This window comes from Harmonia axyridis, chromosome X (assembly GCF_914767665.1).
Source record: "Harmonia axyridis chromosome X, icHarAxyr1.1, whole genome shotgun sequence".
NCBI classification, from domain to species: domain Eukaryota; kingdom Metazoa; phylum Arthropoda; class Insecta; order Coleoptera; family Coccinellidae; genus Harmonia; species Harmonia axyridis.
Window position 1 is genome coordinate 29,428,167 of NC_059508.1, and position 7,500 is coordinate 29,435,666.

The window sequence follows — 7,500 nt, forward strand, 5'->3', positions numbered from 1 at the left end:
CTCGGACAAAACACCGATCAAAAATGAGAAAGTTTCTAGAAACAATCCCTCGCCAAGGCGTCCATATATAATACGAACCCCCGGCTATCAACTAATTTCTTATACACATTCCATCTCGACCCTTCGCTATACATGTGAATATAACGACACGGTGATTCGAGATTCAACAATATTTGTCGCTCGGAACGAATTGAGTGGTTGCAAATTTTTTGTGAACATAACCCGCAACGGGCAGAGGATCACGATTTTAAGGTTGGTCGCTTAAAGGCCATTCGACTACAAAGAGACGAAGCGGACCGCGACCTCGCTGCATGAGGTTGACGAAAGCGACCCAAGATGCGAAAGCCGAAACCAACACACCTTGCCAGTACCCAAACGCCGAGGTCGGATTCGGGTCTACCACTTACCAACTGAATATCATCCTAAAAAGAACTCCAAACAGTCTAGGACAGGACCCATTCTCCACCCCTTCTATATATGTCAGGAGAACCCCGGATTCCCCTCCAGACACGATTTAGCAAACTTTTCCCGATCGATCCGACCCACCGAGGCCGTTTCGACCGTTCGCCGCGCCTACTAGAGCTGATTTCTTCGGACTCCGATCAGAAAATCCGCCGATGCATGTCGTTAACACCTAGTCCGCCTCGTCCGATCGATCGAGGCCGTTTCGACCGTTCGCCGCGCCTACTAGAGCTGATTTCTTCGGACTCCGATCAGAAAATCCGCCGATGCATGTCGTTAACACCTAGTCCGCCTCGTCCGATCGATCTAGGCCGTCTCGAACCACCCATCGCGCATCGAAAGTCGCATCTCTCGAACTCCGATCCGGAAATCGGCCGATGCATCACGTTAACTATTTCTTATATATCTAATATAATATACATCGAGACGGTAAGAATTCTTTTAATCGAAGATATACATATACTTCTCATCAATATCCAAAAGCTTATCGAAAAATAAATTACTCAACTTTTACGTGAAGAATCGTTCACCCAAACCTTATCCCCTATATATGTCAGGAGAACCCAAGGTTCCCCTCCAGACACGATTTAGCAAACTTTTCCCGATCGATCCGACCCACCGAGGCCGTCTCGACCGTCCGCTGCGCCTACTAGGGCCGATTTCTTCGGACTCCGATCAGAAAATATACCGATGCATGTCGTTAACACCTAGTCCGCCTCGTCCGATCTATCTAAACAGTCTCGACGCACCCAACACTCTTTCAAAGTCGGATTACTCGGACTCAATCTGAAAATGGACCGATGCATGACGTCAACACTTAGCCCGCCTCGTCTGATCGATCTAAGCCATCTCGACCCACCCAACACGCCTTCCAAGTCGGATCACTCGGACTTCGATCTGAAAATCTCCGGACTCATTTTTATGAATATCCCCAGTCAGTAAGAACGTTATTTCGCCAATATATACCAACAATAAACCATATTCCAATAGCTGAACCAAAAATATAATTCCCGATCCAAACGTTCTGCATCGCCCAACGCGACCACCTTCCCTATATATGTCAGGAGAGCACAGGGTTCCCCTCCAGACAACACTTACGCTCTATCCCCGACTCTCGGTCGATCGATAGGCCAGGTCAGCGGTGTCTGTTTCGGCCGAAGCTCGGACTTTGGTCAAAATGTTCCGATACAAAATTTGAACCAAGATAGATACAGATATGATTCCTTCTTAAATATACGTTGATTATCGAACAGAATATGGTAAATATTTTGCGATGACCGAGGATTTCATGAATTTTTTTTTTTTTCGAAAAAATTTTCTATTATCGGAATTTCCTCAAATTTCATTTGGTTGCCTCCTAATGCTTATTAAAAATGATAACCAACAATCAGAATCATTATTTATCATTTATTTCAATTTTTATAATGAAAAACGTTCACGTCCTTTCGCGCCTCTCGATCGTCGTTTACGTGATGCATCGGTCAGCCCTAGTTTACGTGGTGCATCGGTAAGATCGAGTTCACGTTCTGCATCGGTCTGCCCGAGTTTACGTGGTGCATCGGTAAGATCGAGATTACGTGGTGCATCGGTAAGATCGAGTTTACGTTCTGCATCGGTCTGCCTGAGTTTACGTGGTGCATCGGTAAGATCGAGTTTACGTTCTGCATCGGTGTGATCTAGTTTACGTTGTGCATCGGTAAGATCGAGATTACGTGAAGCATCGGTATGATCGAGTTTACGTTCTGCATCGGTCTGGACTCTGAGATATATTTTCGACGTGAAAATGTTCCGATACAACTTTTGAACCAGGATAGTTAGAGAGATGATTTTTTCTGGGATGTACGTTGATTGGGGAATGGATTGTGGAAAATAACTTGCCATGACCGAGGTGTTCTCGAATTTTTTTTTTTTTTCGAAAAATATTTTCTGATTTTGGATTTCACTCAAATTTGATTTCGTTGCCTTCTAATGTGTTCTAAAAGAGTAAATCAGTAATCAGAATCGAAAAATATTTTTCGGATTTTTTTTTTTTTGAAAAAAAATTTTCTGATTTTGGAATTTCCTCAAATTTGATTTGGTTGCCTTCTAATGTGTTTTTAAAGCGTAAATCAGTAATCAGAATCAATATTCATTGTCGACTTTAATTTTTATAAGGAAAAATGTTCACGTCCTTAAACGCCTCCCCATCATTAGCCCGAGTCCAAGTCGATGTCAGTCCCGAGCGGACGGTGTCAGATACTACCTATCGCCCCGGTCTGGACTTGGCGAGGTATTTCGACGTGAAATGTTCCGATACAACTTTTGAACCAGGATAGTTAGAGAGATGATTTCTTCTATGTTGTACGTTGATTGTGGAATGGATTGTGGGAAATAACTTGCCATGACCCAGGTGTTCTTGAATTTTTTTTTTTTTCGAAAAAAATTTTCTGATCTTGAAATTTCCTCAAATCTGATTGCGTTGCCTTCTAATGTGTACTAAAAGAGTAAATCAGTAATCAGAATCAATATTCATTGTCGACTTTAATTTTTATAAGGAAAAATGTTCACGTCCTTAAACGCCTCTCCATCGTTACCCCGACTCCAAGACGATGTTAGACCGGAGCGGACGGTGTCAGATGCGACCGATCTCCCCGGTCTGGACTTAGCGAGATATTCCGACGTGAAATGTTCCGATACAAAAATTTAACTGTGATAGTTAGAGAGATGGTTCCTTTTGTGATGTACGTTGATTGTGTAATAGAATATGGAAATAAACTTGAGATGACCGAGGTCTTCTGGGATTTTTTTTTTTTTTCGAAAAATATTTTTCGATTTCGGAAATCCCTCAAATTTCATTGAGATATGTCCTAATGTGTTCTTAAAGCTTAAATCAACAATCAGAATTAATATCCAAAAGTTATTTCATTTTTTATAAGGAAAAACGTTCACGTCCTTTCCGCTCCCAAAAAGTGAGATATCATAGAAAATATCGCTATATTTGTTGTTTACGGCCATACCACGCTGAAATTGCCAGTTCTCGTCAGAACACTGAAGCCAAGCAGCGTCGGGCGCGGTTAGTACTTGGATGGGTGACCGCTTGGGAACACCGCGTGCTGTAAGCTTTTTTTTTACGTTCTGCATCGGTCTGCCGAGATAACGTGGTGCATCGGTATGATCGAGTTTACGTTCTGCATCGGTAAGATCGAGATTACGTGATGCATCGGTAAGATTGAGATTACGTGGTGCATCGGTAAGATCGAGTTTACGTGGTGCATCGGTAAGATCCAATTCACGTTCTGCATCGGTAAGATCCAGTTCACGTGGTGCATCGGTAAGATCGAGATTACGTGGTGCATCGGTAAGATCGAGTTTACGTGGTGCATCGGTAAGATCCAATTCACGTTCTGCATCGGTAAGATCCAGTTCACGTGGTGCATCGGTAAGATTGAGATTACGTGGTGCATCGGTAAGATCGAGTTTACGTGGTGCATCGGTAAGATCCAATTCACGTTCTGCATCGGTAAGATCCAGTTCACGTGGTGCATCGGTAAGATTGAGATTACGTGGTGCATCGGTAAGATCGAGTTTACGTGGTGCATCGGTAAGATCCAATTCACGTTCTGCATCGGTAAGATCCAGTTCACGTGGTGCATCGGTAAGATCGAGATTACGTGGTGCATCGGTAAGATCGAGTTTACGTGGTGCATCGGTAAGATCCAATTCACGTTCTGCATCGGTAAGATCCAGTTCACGTGGTGCATCGGTAAGATTGAGATTACGTGGTGCATCGGTAAGATCGAGTTTACGTGGTGCATCGGTAAGATCCAATTCACGTTCTGCATCGGTAAGATCTAGTTTACGTTGTGCATCGGTCTGCCCTAGTTTACGTGGTGCATCGGTTTGGACTTAGAGATATATTTTCGACGTGAAAATGTTCCGATACAACTTTTGAACCAGGATAGTTAGAGAGATGATTTTTTCTGGGATGTACGTGGATCGGGGAATGGATTGTGGGAAATAACTTGCCATGACCGAGGTGTCCTCGAATTTTTTTTTTTTTCGAAAAAAATTTTCTGATTGTGGAATTTTCTCAAATTTGATTTGGTTGCCTCCTAATGTGTTCTAAAAGAGTAAATCAGTAATCGGAATCGAAAAATATTTTTCGGATTTTTTTTTTTTTCGAAAAAAATTTTCTGATCGTGGAATTTCCTCAAATTCGATTTGGTTGCCTTCTAATGTGTTTTTAAAGCGTAAATCAGTAATCAGAATCAATATTCATTGTCGACTTTAATTTTTATAAGGAAAAATGTTCACGTCCTTAAACGCCTCCCCATCATCAGCCCGAGTCCAAGTCGATGTCAGTCCCGAGCGGACGGTGTCAGATACTACCTATCGCCGAGGTCTGGACTTGGCGAAATATTACGACGTGAAATGTTCCGATACAACTTTTGAACCAGGATAGTTAGAGAGATGATTTCTTCTATGTTGTACGTTGATTGTGGAATGAAATACGGAAAATAACTCGCCATGACCGAGGTGATTACGATTTTTTTTTTTTTTCGAAAAAAATTTTCTGATCGTGGAATTTTCTCAAATTTGATTTGGTTGCCTCCTTATATGTTCTAGTAGCGATAATCAACAATCAGAATCAAAATCCATGGTCGGGTTTGATTTTTATAAGGAAAAATGTTCACGTCCTTTTTTACAACCCCGACTCATTGACGATGTTAGAACCGAGCCGGCGGTGTCAGATACGACCGATCGCCCCGGTCCCGATCGTCATTTACGTTGTGCATCGGTCTGCCCGAGATTACGTGGTGCATCGGTATGATCGAGTTTACGTGGTGCATCGGTAAGATCCAATTCACGTTCTGCATCGGTAAGATCCAATTCACGTTCTGCATCGGTAAGATCCAGTTCACGTGGTGCATCGGTAAGATGGAGATTACGTGGTGCATCGGTAAGATCGAGATTACGTGGTGCATCGGTAAGATCCAATTCACGTTCTGCATCGGTAAGATCCAATTCACGTTCTGCATCGGTAAGATCCAGTTCACGTGGTGCATCGGTAAGATGGAGATTACGTGGTGCATCGGTAAGATCGAGATTACGTGGTGCATCGGTAAGATCTACTTTACGTTCTGCATCGGTCTGCCCTTGTTTACGTGGTGCATCGGTAAGATCGAGATTACGTGAAGCATCGGTATGATCGAGTTTACGTTCTGCATCGGTCTGCCCGATATTACGTGGTGCATCGGTCTGCCCTAGTTTACGTGGTGCATCGGTTTGGACTTAGAGATATATTTTCGACGTGAAAATGTTCCGATACAACTTTTGAACCAGGATAGTTAGAGAGATGATTTTTTCTGGGATGTACGTGGATCGGGGAATAGATTGTGGGAAATAACTTGCCATGACCGAGGTGTCCTCGAATTTTTTTTTTTTTCGAAAAAAATTTTCTGATTGTGGAATTTTCTCAAATTTGATTTGGTTGCCTCCTAATGTGTTCTAAAAGAGTAAATCAGTAATCGGAATCGAAAAATATTTTTCGGATTTTTTTTTTTTTCGAAAAAAATTTTCTGATCGTGGAATTTCCTCAAATTCGATTTGGTTGCCTTCTAATGTGTTTTTAAAGCGTAAATCAGTAATCAGAATCAATATTCATTGTCGACTTTAATTTTTATAAGGAAAAATGTTCACGTCCTTAAACGCCTCCCCATCATCAGCCCGAGTCCAAGTCGATGTCAGTCCCGAGCGGACGGTGTCAGATACTACCTATCGCCGAGGTCTGGACTTGGCGAGATATTACGACGTGAAATGTTCCGATACAACTTTTGAACCAGGATAGTTAGAGAGATGATTTCTTCTATGTTGTACGTTGATTGTGGAATGAAATACGGAAAATAACTCGCCATGACCGAGGTGATTACGATTTTTTTTTTTTTTCGAAAAAAATTTTCTGATCGTGGAATTTTCTCAAATTTGATTTGGTTGCCTCCTTATATGTTCTAGTAGCGATAATCAACAATCAGAATCAAAATCCATGGTCGGGTTTGATTTTTATAAGGAAAAATGTTCACGTCCTTTTTTACAACCCCGACTCATTGACGATGTTAGAACCGAGCCGGCGGTGTCAGATACGACCGATCGCCCCGGTCCCGATCGTCATTTACGTTGTGCATCGGTCTGCCCGAGATTACGTGGTGCATCGGTATGATCGAGTTTACGTGGTGCATCGGTAAGATCCAATTCACGTTCTGCATCGGTAAGATCCAATTCACGTTCTGCATCGGTAAGATCCAGTTCACGTGGTGCATCGGTAAGATGGAGATTACGTGGTGCATCGGTAAGATCGAGATTACGTGGTGCATCGGTAAGATCCAATTCACGTTCTGCATCGGTAAGATCCAATTCACGTTCTGCATCGGTAAGATCCAATTCACGTTCTGCATCGGTAAGATCCAGTTCACGTGGTGCATCGGTAAGATGGAGATTACGTGGTGCATCGGTAAGATCGAGATTACGTGGTGCATCGGTAAGATCTACTTTACGTTCTGCATCGGTCTGCCCTTGTTTACGTGGTGCATCGGTAAGATCGAGATTACGTGAAGCATCGGTATGATCGAGTTTACGTTCTGCATCGGTCTGCCCGATATTACGTGGTGCATCGGTCTGCCCTAGTTTACGTGGTGCATCGGTTTGGACTTAGAGATATATTTTCGACGTGAAAATGTTCCGATACAACTTTTGAACCAGGATAGTTAGAGAGATGATTTTTTCTGGGATGTACGTGGATCGGGGAATGGATTGTGGGAAATAACTTGCCATGACCGAGGTGTCCTCGAATTTTTTTTTTTTTCGAAAAAAATTTTCTGATTGTGGAATTTTCTCAAATTTGATTTGGTTGCCTCCTAATGTGTTCTAAAAGAGTAAATCAGTAATCGGAATCGAAAAATATTTTTCGGATTTTTTTTTTTTTCGAAAAAAATTTTCTGATCGTGGAATTTCCTCAAATTCGATTTGGTTGCCTTCTAATGTGTTTTTAAAGCGTAAATCAGT

The 7,500-nt window shown here is 42.3% G+C and overlaps 1 non-coding gene across 1 annotated transcript; it reads left to right on the plus strand.

The window, feature by feature from the left end:
- Nucleotides 1–3,444: 3,444 nt before the first annotated feature.
- LOC123687137 lies at nucleotides 3,445–3,563 on the plus strand. Its single transcript, XR_006748880.1, has one exon. It is a non-coding gene; the product is annotated as a 5S ribosomal RNA (ribosomal RNA).
- Nucleotides 3,564–7,500: the final 3,937 nt, after the last annotated feature.